At 39.6% G+C, this 13097-nt stretch overlaps 1 long non-coding RNA gene across 1 annotated transcript in view; it reads right to left on the bottom strand.

Moving 5' to 3' along the window:
• The window catches only part of LOC128651503 (uncharacterized), a 45189-nt gene extending 32731 nt beyond the window's left edge, over window positions 1–12458 (bottom strand). Inside the window, exon 1 of the long non-coding RNA XR_008401100.1 lies at window positions 12241–12458. This is a non-coding gene — a long non-coding RNA (uncharacterized LOC128651503). The remainder of the gene's footprint in view (window positions 1–12240) is intronic.
• Window positions 12459–13097: the final 639 nt, after the last annotated feature.

The raw sequence follows: 13097 nt of genomic DNA, 5'->3' as shown, positions 1-13097 counted from the left end.
CCTGTGAGGGTAAATTCCCCAGGGGGTACTGTGTACTGAACTATCACAGAACAGCTGCAGAAGTCAAGTATCAACTCAGGGCACTATGTCACAGAGAAAGAATACCCGCCAAGATAAACCACAGAAGACATCACAAGCTAACCAAAGCGCAGTACATGCCTTTTTCAAACAAACAGACCAACCATCTAAAACTAGAGAAACAGATGCCCTAATGACTGCCATAGAGGAAGAACAAAACAGTAGCTTATCTATAACTAATGAAACTTCAGTCACAAATCAGACTCCTGATGATGACACGCCAATAACATACAAAGCCATAGCAGCCTTAATTGAACAAGTTAAAACATGTATCAAAGACGAATGTGCTGACTTGAAAAAAGAGATCAATGATCTTGGTCACAGGGTGGACACCCTTGAGGAACATGAATATGTCGTCGCACAAAAACTGGCGAACCTCTCAGCCAATCAATCCCAGCAAATCCAACATATCACTGAACTGGAAGATAAAATCGACGACTTGGAGAACCATACTAGAAGGGGAAATCTCCGCTTTAGAGGAATACCAGAAACGATTGTGAACAACGAAATCCGTGATTATCTACAGGCCTTATTCACTGAAATACTGGGAGACAGCATCACCGAAAACACTGAGATCCCCTTGGACAGAGTTCACCGGGCACTTCGCCCAAAGCCTCCTGATGACTCTCCACCAAGAGACATTGTAGTACACTTCCAAAACTATAGACAAAAGGAAGAAATATACAACATCGCCAGGAAAAGACAAGTTATAAACTTCCAGGGCCATAAAATTCAAATATATCAGGACTTGTCCCTCAGAACACTGCAAAAGAGACGAGACTTTCAAGTGGGGTTTTCCTACTTCAGTGATAGTAACGAAAAATGGGAAGAAGGCAGAGTGTTCCTCATTAACTGAAATCAACAGGTTCTGCAACATCTTAAGCATCTCTCCACCCGACAATGGTAACCTTCAACCCCCTCAAGGACAACAAAATAGGCAAGACAGTCCTAAACCTCAACGAAGACCAGACCCTGATACCATATCTAGGCAGAATAAACGAAGACAAGTATCCCTAACCAGCACTGACGACATGGACACAGACTCTATAGGATGAGTAAATATAATTATCTAACTGCCTTTTTTCCCTATTCTTGTTTAATAATGCAGGTTCTGTGATCTGAGGCTGAGATCCTCAGTTTTCCTTCTAAAATGTTCCAGGATAAGTAACTATGGTTATCTAACTGTTTTTTGTGTGTTTTTTTTCTTTTTTGTTATTTACCATTGAATGTTTGAAGTGACAGGTCCCATGTTCTGGGGTTCAGGTTATCTGCTCCCCCTCTAATATGTCCAAAGGAGGACAAAGGACTGATTTTAGTTGAGAAGAGACTGAATCTATTCAACACTGAAAAGACACTTCATTTCTATTAAGCTGAACTTTATCAAGTTACACATAGAGTTTAATTCATTGTTCACGAAGTGACTATGGTTACAGGTCCTTACTCTGGTCTACTACTACCCAGAACTATATAATTACTCAATCGAGTAGAGACTGAATTTATTTAACACTGAAAAGACACTTCGTTTCTATTAAGTTGAACTTTATCTAGCTACACATAGAGTTTAATTCATTGTTCATGAAGTGACCATGCTTGCAGGTCCTTACTCTGGTTTACTACTATCCAGAACTATATCATTATTCCAAAGTAACTTAAATAAAACTCCCTGTTTTTGTTAACCAGAACTGTATTAAGTTGAATATAAGTTTTAATATACTGTTTATAAGCTGAAAATGTTTTACAAGTCACTACTCTGTTGCAATTATGTTTATAATTATACAGGTCATCTTAGATTTACACTATCTAGAGATCTCCTATTAGGCCTTGAATATATGACTCATACAGATAGGTATAATAGTCCTCCATAGAATTTACTCAGTTTAGCTAAATGGCGTATAAGATGTATATACTGCTAGGCATTGCCAATTATTGAAGATGCCTTAATCCTCAACTCCTCACTTACTCTTAATTACCTGGGAAATAGGTGTAAGTTTTAGTGCTGATGGTTACACACTCACCTAAGATAGCTAAGCAAAACGCTAACATAACACCTTCTGCTAACTCCACTTAAGTATTCTGTATTGTACAGTTAAGCCGATAGAGTTTTTGGAATTAGCCAAGCTACATCAGATACGCACTCTCAGCTATAAGACCGTCGATAGGCCAAAACGAATAACCCATACACCGCCTTTAACCACTGTGACACCCGGTTTGTAACAAAAGCTCCCAAATTAAAAATACAACTAAACTTAAACTTAAATTTAAAATTGCAATTTAATTTAGTATTACTGTAATTATTACTGCCATAACCATTGCAACTTGCTCTAATATTGTTTTCTAAAGTCATAACCTTCCCTTTCCCCCATTTCACTTTGATTGCTGTCATCTGAATACCCCCTCTCCCAACACCTGTCCCCCAAATACCGTTAACAGATATTCCTAGATTCCCCCAATATCCTATCTGGTTTCCCTTAACATCTCAGTTTAACGGCCCAAGATACCTTGTATTATAATGACGCATTCCTCACGTCATAGAGCAGATACTCTACACATAGCCACACAAAATGTTAAAGGCTTTCTCTCAGCAGAAAAACGCTCTATTGCATTTCACGATTTTTACAAGAGAAAAATAGACATCATTATGATACAAGAAACACACTTCAAGAAAAGCCATGAACCTACATTGTCTAAGAGATATTTTGAACAACATTTTTGTAGCTCAGGTACACATAAGAAAAATGGAGTCAGCATTTCATTTAGACACAATTTTCCCTTTGAATTACTACAAAAACACTCCGATAAAGAAGGCAGAATCTTAATTCTAGTTGGATTATGCTATGGTGCCCCAGTTACCCTAGTAAACATCTATGTCCCAAATAGACCCACACCCAATTTCTATAAACCCCTAATCAACACAATACTAGATATGGCTAAAGGGCCGATTATCATTAGAGGAGATCTCAACTTCCCTATGAATCCGACATTAGACACGTCTAGTGGGAAATCCTATTTACGAAATAATACCCTTAAATCTAACTGTGCAGCCCTACAAACTATTAATCTCTTTGAAACTTGGAGAATAGTACACACTGACAGAAGAGACTACACTTTTTTCTCACACCCACAACACTCATACTCCAGATTAGATTATATCCTATGTGATCAGACTCTCCTCTCAACCCTTGTACACTCAAAGATCACACATACCTCTTGGTCAGACCACAGTATGGTTTCTACTGTATTCAAATGGTCCAGTAAACCTCATAATACGTTTAACTGGAGACTCAATGACCACCTACTAACTGACCAGGAAACAGTGGACGACATTAAAAAACACTCCGACGAATATTTTACCTTAAACAAGCCCGAAGACACGTCGTCCGCAAACAATTGGGAGGCCTATAAATGCTATATACGGGGGGTCATAATAAAGCATAATGCTAAGCAACGCAAAATACACACAGATCAATTCACCTCCTTGACTAAAGACCTGGCCACCTGAGAAGCTGTGCTTAAAGCGGATCCATCTTCTGCTACTAATCTCACCAAACTGACTGACGCAAGGGAAATCCTTAATAAATTTCTTGTACAAAAAGCTCATATGAGGGCGCTGACCACCAAGTCTAAGTTTTTTGTGGAAAGCAATAAAGCGGGTCGCCTATTAGCCAGGTCCCTTAAAAAACAAAAAATCTCCAATTTTATTAAAGCAATTAGGCGACACTCGGACGAGGTCACTCACACAAACGAAGAAATTATTAACTCGTTTGTTTCCTATTATACGAAACTATACAATATAACAGATACCACAGCACAGGATAGGAGAAGCAACTTAGAATCATACTTAGCCACTGTCGATACACCTTCTATTACCGATGAGAATAGGTAATTCTTGGATTCCCCTATTACCCTCCGAGATATCAATCTAGTAGTACAATCTCTGCCAAATGTCAAATCACCAGGACCGGACGGTCTTACGGCGAAATTCTACCAACTCCTACAGCAACAGATAAACCCCCATCTTCTCTCACTCTATACCGTCATAGACCGTGGTAATACCCTCCCTAGCTCCCTCTTAGAAGCAATGATTACAGTTGTACCAAAACCAGGCAAGGCTAGAGACATGGTTGGTAACTATAGACCAATATCACTTATTAATATTGATATGAAAATATACGCCAAAATACTAGCTAACCGTATGAACATGATTTTACCCAACATCATTCACCCAGATCAGGTGGGCTTCATTAAAGGAAGGGAGGCGAGAGACAATACCGTTAGACAGCTTCATTTATTACAGCACGCACACCGTAACCTTGCACCCCTAGCTTTGCTTTCTACAGATGCTGAGAAGGCATTTGACAGGGTGGACTGGCAATTTATGTGGTCCACTCTGTCAAAATTTGGCTTTTCCGAGTTGTTTATTAACAGAATACAGGCCCTTTATCATAATCCAAAAGCAAAAGTTAAGGTAAATAACACCATATCCCAACCTTTCCCCATCTCCAATGGGACTCGCCAGGGATGCCCGCTCTCACCCTTATTATTTGCTCTCACAATCGAAATATTGGCACTGCAAATTAGAAACAACCAACATATCCAAGGCCTAAACTTTGGCGATATCACCCAGAAATGCCTCTTGTTTGCAGACGACGTGATCTTTACCTTACGGTCTCCAACTACCTCCTTACCTGCCCTAATAAAGACACTGGAAGGATATAAACAAGTCTCTAACTTCTCCATTAACATGGAGAAGTCGGGACTGATGCCGATTAATCTAACACCCCCGGAAACACTAACCATATCACAGCAAACGAAATTTGTACTAACCGACAAACTCAAATATTTAGGCTTAATAATCCCCAAGGATATACATAAATTATTCTCCGATAATTTCACCATCCTCCAGAATAGTGTTAAAAACTTATTGGAGTCCTGGCATAGACAGGGACATCTATCATGGCTGGGCCGGATCAATACAGTAAAAATGATGGTAATTCCCAAATACCTATACCTATTCCAAACCCTACCTATGGGCATTCCTAAATCTTTCCTCCAGACACAACAAAAGATGATTAATTCCTTTATTTGGTCCTACAAGCGTCCTAGAATTGCTCAACACACTATATATCTGAGTAAGGAAGATGGGGGCCTTAACGTCCCTAATCTCGCTAACTATTATAAAGCAACACACTTAGCCAGAGTAGTGGCATGGAACCACTCCGTCTCTTTGAGTATTTGGATACAAATGGAGAGTCATCTATCCCAGGTTAGTCACATGAGAGACCTACCCTGGATCCCTAAAGACTCTAGGCCGCACATCATACAACACAATGACTATATTAAAACTACCCTAGCTATATGGGATGAAGTGATTACCCATATAAAAGGAATTTCAACAACAATATCTCCCTTAACCCCCTTACTCCGATACCACTTATTTCTCAAGCACAGCCTCTTCACTCATACTAATGCTAATAAGCTCCTCTTGAACCTGCCAATATATTTAATAACTACCCCCTCAGGTGTTAAGGACAGACTCTCACTTAATGAGGAGCTGGGACCACCATTTCACTGTTGGTATGCATACTTACAGATCAGACACGCAATCAACCACAGCCCACACAAAGCAGAAATACTGAGACCTCTTACTCCATTTGAGCAGTTATGCACCAACCCGACAATTGCAAGTGCACATCTATCCCTGATATATAAAATCCTCAGAGGCTCCTTCCCTGAGAAACGGCCAACATACTTAACAAGATGGTCAGAGGAGCTGCACACTGAATTAGATACGGAGACTTGGAGACGTTGTTTCCGCCATACCCACTCTTCTTCCACCTCCTTAACTATATCCAAACTGAACTATAAAATACTAGCCAGGTGGTATTTAACCCTACAACGCCTAAGGGTTATATACCCTACCGCCTCCTCCAGTTGTTGGAGGAGATGTGGAGAAGAAGGTACCTTAAGTCATATATGGTGGTCCTGTCCGAACTTAGGTGACTTTTGGAACCAAGTGGAGAGGCACATATGCAAAGTCCTGAACGCAAATATCACACTCTCCCCACAAATCATCTTACTCAGTCACATTCCAAAGCTTCTTTTAATGTTATCCTGTGCTAAAAGATTAATCCCCAGATTGTGGAAAACACGTGAGACACCCACTATCGTCCCAATGGAGATCTGAAGTAAATCATGTCCTTACATTAGAGAGAATGCACTATTGCTACCTAGGAAAACAGGACATGATATCTTACATTCAATTTATTTGGGAGCAAGGGATTCACAACCACACATAAGCTGCTTATTACACAACTTCCTTGTGGAGCTGGGAACCTTATGTAACTCACTCCCTGTGGCATCATGGCCATAACCATTACCCCTCTACACCTACAATGCTCTAAACCAGATGGAATATTCCCCCCCTTCCTAAACCCTATTACCCCTACTCCATTCCATCTCCTTAACTGATTCTTCTGAATCTTCTCTCTGTCATCTACAACTATCTATGTTTTGTTATGACTCATCTCCATCCTTAATTAATCTTGAAAATATTTACGAAAATTAGGTCATTGAATGTTAATGACTATTATTCTAGCAAACTGTTGTTATTTTGATGTCACAAAAACTGTAACTTTATTACTTGTTCATCAATGTACCGATTTTCAATAAAAATCATTTAAACACAAAAAAAATACATATGAGAAGTTTTTACTAAGAGCTGAAAAAAACTATCTCCTATGCTGAGTGGTATAAACTTAATTGGATGCTTATTCACTAACAGAGAACAGGTGTTGCATGATTTTAGCATAGTGAAGGGATTGGCTAAAGCTATTTCACTAAAGTGCATGTAAAACCGAATCCCTATATAGGATATTATAAGTTGAATACATGGCTTGTCTTGGTTCTATCCCTCCGTATATTCTTGGGCTGGTGTGACATATGTGGAGTATACGGGTAATTATGTTTGTTTGTCATAAATGGGTATAATTTATATAAGAACAGCCTCACTGGACTCATAGTTTCTATCCTTTACTATGGAAACCTACAATTAGTATTAGTTTATGCTACAAATGGCATATGACTATACATAGCTTTCTTAGGCCTAGATTTGGAGTTTGGCGGTAGCCGTGAAAACCAGCGTTAGAGGCTCCTAACGCTGGTTTTAGGCTACCGCCGGTATTTGGAGTCAGTCAAAAAAGGGTCTAACGCTCACTTTTCAGCCGCGACTTTTCCATACCGCAGATCCCCTTACGTCAATTGCGTATCCTATCTTTTCAATGGGATCTTCCTAACTCCGGTATTTAGAGTCGTGTCTGAAGTGAGCGTTAGAATTCTAACGACAAAACTCCAGCCGCAGAAAAAAGCCAGTAGTTAAGAGCTTTTTGGGCTAACGCCGGTTCATAAAGCTCTTAACTACTGTGCTCTAAAGTACACTAACACCCATAAACTACCTATGTACCCCTAAACCGAGCCCCCCCACATCGCCGATACTCGATTAAATTTTTTTAACCCCTAATCTGCCGACCGCCACCTACGTTATCCTTATGTACCCCTAATCTGCTGCCCCTAACACCGCCGACCCCTATATTATATTTATTAACCCCTAATCTGCCCCCCACAACGTCGCCGCCAGCTACCTACACTTATTAACCCCTAATCTGCCGTCCGCACGCCGCCGCCAGCTACATTATAGCTATGTACCCCTAATCTGCTGCCCCTAACACCGCCGACCCCTATATTATATGTATTAACCCCTAACCTGCCCCCCTCAACATCGCCTCCACCTGCCTACACTTATTAACCCCTAATCTGCCGAGCGGATCTCACTGCTACTATAATAAAGTTATTAACCCCTAATCCGCCTCACTCCCGCCTCAATAACCCTATAATAAATAGTATTAACCCCTAATCTGCCCTCCCTAACATCGCTGACACCTAACTTCAAGTATTAACCCCTAATCTGCCGATCGGAGCTCACTGCTACTCTAATAATTTTTTTAACCCCTAAAGCTAATTTTAACCCTAACCCTAACACCCCCCTAAATTAAATATAATTTTATTCTAACGAAATAAATTAACTCTTATTAAATAAATTATTCCTATTTAAAGCTAAATACTTACCTGTAAAATAAACCCTAATATAGCTACAACATAAATTATAATTATATTATAGCTATTTTAGGATTTATATTTATTTTACAGGCAACTTTGTATTTATTTTAACCAGGTACAATAGCTATTAAATAGTTAAGAACTATTTAATAGCTAAAATAGTTAAAATAATTACAAAATTACCTGTAAAATAAATCCTAACCTAAGTTACAATTAAACCTAACACTACACTATCAATAAATTAATTAAATAAAATACCTACAATTACCTACAATTAAACCTAACACTACACTATCAATACATTAATTAAATACAATATCTACAAATAAATACAATTAAATAAACTAACTAAAGTACAAAAAATAAAAAAGAACTAAGTTACAAAAAATAAAAAAATATTTACAAACATCAGAAAAATATTACAACAATTTTAAACTAATTACACCTACTCTAAGCCCCCTAATAAAATAACAAAGACCCCCAAAATAAAAAAATGCCCTACCCTATTCTAAATTACTAAAGTTCAAAGCTCTTTTACCTTACCAGCCCTGAACAGGGCCCTTTGCGGGGCATGCCCCAAAGAATTCAGCTCTTTTGCCTGTAAAAAAACACATACAATACCCCCCCCCAACATTACAACCCACCACCCACATACCCCTAATCTAACCCAAACCCCCCTTAAATAAACCTAACACTAAGCCCCTGAAGATCTTCCTACCTTATCTTCACCATACCAGGTTCACCGATCGATCCAGAAGAGCTCCTCCGATGTCCTGATCCAAGCCCAAGCAGGGGGCTGAAGATGTCCATGATCCGGCTGAAGTCATCATCCAAGCGGGAGCTGAAGAGGTCCATGATCCGGCTGAAGTCATCATCCAAGCGGGAGCTGAAGAGGTCAATGATCCGGCTGAAGTCTTCTATCAACGGCATCTTCAATCTTCTTTCTTCCGGATCCATCTTGAAGACCTCCGACGCGGAACATCCTGCTGGCCCGACGGACTACCGACGAATGAAGGCTCCTTTAAGGGACGTCATCCAAGATGGCGTCCCTCGAATTCCGATTGGCTGATAGGATTCTATCAGCCAATTGGAATTAAGGTAGGAAAATTCTGATTGGCTGATGAAATCAGCCAATCAGAATCAAGTTCAATCCGATTGGCCGATCCGATCAGCCAATCAGATTGAGCTCGCATTCTATTGGCTGATCGGAACAGCCAATAGAATGCGAGCTCAATCTGATTGGCTGATCGGATCAGCCAATCGGATTGAACTTGATTCTGATTGGCTGATTCCATCAGCCAATCAGAATTTTCCTACCTTAATTCCGATTGGCTGATAGAATCCTATCAGCCAATCGGAATTCAAGGGACGCCATCTTGGATGACGTCCCTTAAAGGAGCCTTCATTCGTCGGTAGTCCGTCGGGCCAGCAGGATGTTCCGCGTCGGAGGTCTTCAAGATGGATCCGGAAGAAAGAAGATTGAAGATGCCGTTGATAGAAGACTTCAGCCGGATCATGGACCTCTTCAGCTCCCGCTTGGATGATGACTTCAGCCGGATCATGGACCTCTTCAGCTCCCGCTTGGATGATGACTTCAGCCGGATCATGGACATCTTCAGACCCCCGCTTGGGCTTGGATCAGGACATAGGAGGAGCTCTTCTGGATTGATCGGTGAACCTGGTATGGTGAAGATAAGGTAGGAAGATCTTCAGGGGCTTAGTGTTAGGTTTATTTAAGGGGGGTTTGGGTTAGATTAGGGTTATGTGGGTGGTGGGTTGTAATGTTGGGGGGGTATTGTATGTGTTTTTTTACAGGCAAAAGAGCTGAATTCTTTGGGGCATGCCCCGCAAAGGGCCCTGTTCAGGGCTGGTAAGGTAAAAGAGCTTTGAACTTTAGTAATTTAGAATAGGGTAGGGCATTTTTTTATTTTGGGGGTCTTTGTTATTTTATTAGGGGGCTTAGAGTAGGTGTAATTAGTTTAAAATTGTTGTAATATTTTTCTGATGTTTGTAAATATTTTTTTATTTTTTGTAACTTAGTTCTTTTTTATTTTTTGTACTTTAGTTAGTTTATTTAATTGTATTTATTTGTAGATATTGTATTTAATTAATGTATTGATAGTGTAGTGTTAGGTTTAATTGTAGGTAATTGTAGGTATTGTATTTAATTAATTTATTGATAGTGTAGTGTTAGGTTTAATTGTAACTTAGGTTAGGATTTATTTTACAGGTAATTTTGTAATTATTTTAACTATTTTAGCTATTGTACCTGGTTAAAATAAATACAAAGTTACCTGTAAAATAAATATAAATCCTAAAATAGCTATAATATAATTATAATTTATATTGTAGCTATATTAGGGTTTATTTTACAGGTAAGTATTTAGCTTTAAATAGGAATAATTTATTTAATAAGAGTTAATTAATTTCGTTAGATTTAAATTATATTTAACTTAGGGGGTGTTAGTGTTAGGGTTAGACTTAGCTTTAGGGGTTAATAAGTTTATTAGAATAGCGGTGAGCTCCAGTCGGCAGATTAGGGGTTAATGTTTGAAGTTAGGTGTCGGCGATGTTAGGGAGGGCAGATTAGGGGTTAATACTATCTATTATAGGGTTAGTGAGGCGGATTAGGGGTTAATAACTTTATTATAATAGCGGTGCGGTCCGCTCGGAAGATTAGGGGTTAATAAATATAATATAGGGGTCGGCGGTGTTAGGGGCAGCAGATTAGGGGTACATAGGGATAATGTAAGTAGCGGCGGTTTACAGAGCGGCAGATTAGGGGTTAAAAATAATATGCAGGGGTCAGCGATAGCGGGGGCGGCAGATTAGGGGTTAATAAGTGTAAGGTTATGGGTGTTTAGACTCGGGGTACATGTTAGGGTGTTAGGTGCAGACGTAGGAAGTGTTTCCCCATAGCAAACAATGGGGCTGCGTTAGGAGCTGAACGCGGCTTTTTTGCAGGTGTTAGGTTTTTTTTCAGCTCAAACAGCCCCATTGTTTCCTATGGGGGAATCGTGCACGAGCACGTTTTTGAGGCTGGCCGCGTCCGTAAGCAACTCTGGTATCGAGAGTTGCAGTGGCGTTAAATATGCCTGTACGCTCCCTTTTTGGAGCCTAACACAGCCATTCTGTGGACTCTCAATACCAGAGTTATTTTAAAGGTGCGGCCAGAAAAAAGCCAGCGTTAGCTACGCGGGTCGTTACCGACAAAACTCTAAATCTAGCCGTATGTATGATACCTCAATCCCTCATTTGTCATTAAATTATTTTTCTAATTGTGATACTCTACTGCACAATTTAAAAAGTAGTATAATAGTTTAGGTTTAGGTTTTATTGCTAATAATAATAACACTTTGTTTTGCTTAGATAGAACTATAAAATTCTATTTCCCGACAGAGACTTTTTGTCCATCTGTAGGTGATGCGAAAATGGATAAAAAATTATTAGTAATGAAATAATAGGGATACCTACATAATATTTCTAACCAAATATATATATATAAGTATAATGATTATTAAAAATTGATGCTAGACATTATTAAAAATTGATAAGGGGGAGTTTTCTTCACCATTATTCAATACTAAATTTCATTGAGTTATAAAGAGGATTTTCTGTGTGTGTTGGACATGAATATGGGATCTATTTTGGTATGCTCAATATTTAAGAATATATATCGATTTTTATTTTTATTTACGTGGGATTTGAGAATTAAACTAGAAAGGCTGCTAAATCCAAATCTTTATTTAAGCCCCTAGGTATGAGGGTGTAAGTAACTGACAGGAAGTATAGCAAGTTAATTGTATATGGATCTTCAACTGCAGATCTAGATGGAATGTTTCACTCAGCACCTGCTTATCATATGTAGAAGAGAAGCGTATGGCTTGGAGTGATTTAATATATCTTGAAAAGAACAGAGTGACACAGGTTAAAACCTGGAGCAGTCTCTTACAGAATCAGCTGTTAGAGAAAACAGGAACCCAAGGGGTTAAATAATTCAGGTAGGAGTTTAAATAACAAGGAACCATTCAGTCACAGTTTCACTCTTACCAGAGAGTGGACTTTAGCTATCCGTTGTAACAGCTGATCTGTCAGATTAGGACAGAAGAGAAATCCTCAGGCAGCGTGTGAACGGTTAGAACTGAGGAGCTGCGCTGATAGTAATTAGTGATCCAGTGAAGCAGGTAGTTTCAGGAGTGAAGAAACATTTGCACAAGCAATATAAAAGTTCAAAACGATATTCAGAATTAAATCCTGTTGTAACAAAAGGGTAATCCAAAGAGCACAATGTGCAGTGTTAGCTCAGCTACCAAACTCATTAACTAAGCACCTGTCTGCCCTCAGGAAAAGGTTTAAGTAAGGTAAAAAGGTGCGGCTTCGTAGTTAAGGTGGAATTACAGAATATCAGATGTCAGACAGTTAAGGTGGAGAGATGAGTTCTGACATGACCCCCCCTTCAGGCAAGCCTTCCCAAGGCTTGCAGCCTGGGGCGATCAGGGTTCCTCCTGTGGAACTGAGCAACAAGTCTTGGAGCATTCACGTGAGATGATGGTTCCCAGGTATCCTCATCTGGTGGATAACCCTTCCATCGGACAAGGTACTGGAGTTCACCTTTAGTAATCCGAGAATCAAGTAATTCTTTCACTTCGTATTCTTCTGCATCCAGAATCGGTGGCTTGGGTGGTAAAATCTGTGTGCCGGAGGAGGAAGCTGGTTTGATCAGAGAAACGTGGAAAGTGGAGTGGATGGCCAGAGAGGGAGGTAATTGAAGTGCTACTGCATTTTGATTGATGATTCGTATAATCTGAAACGGGCCTATGAACAGACTGGCTAATTTTTTGCTTGGGATTTGCAATCTCAAATTTTTGGTCGAAAGCCATACCCAGTCACCGACTACGTATTGAGGT

The sequence above is a fragment of the Bombina bombina genome, chromosome 3 (assembly GCF_027579735.1).
Source record: "Bombina bombina isolate aBomBom1 chromosome 3, aBomBom1.pri, whole genome shotgun sequence".
NCBI classification, from domain to species: domain Eukaryota; kingdom Metazoa; phylum Chordata; class Amphibia; order Anura; family Bombinatoridae; genus Bombina; species Bombina bombina.
The sequence above is the reverse complement of the archived record's forward strand: the minus strand, read 5'-3'. Positions and strand labels throughout refer to the sequence as shown.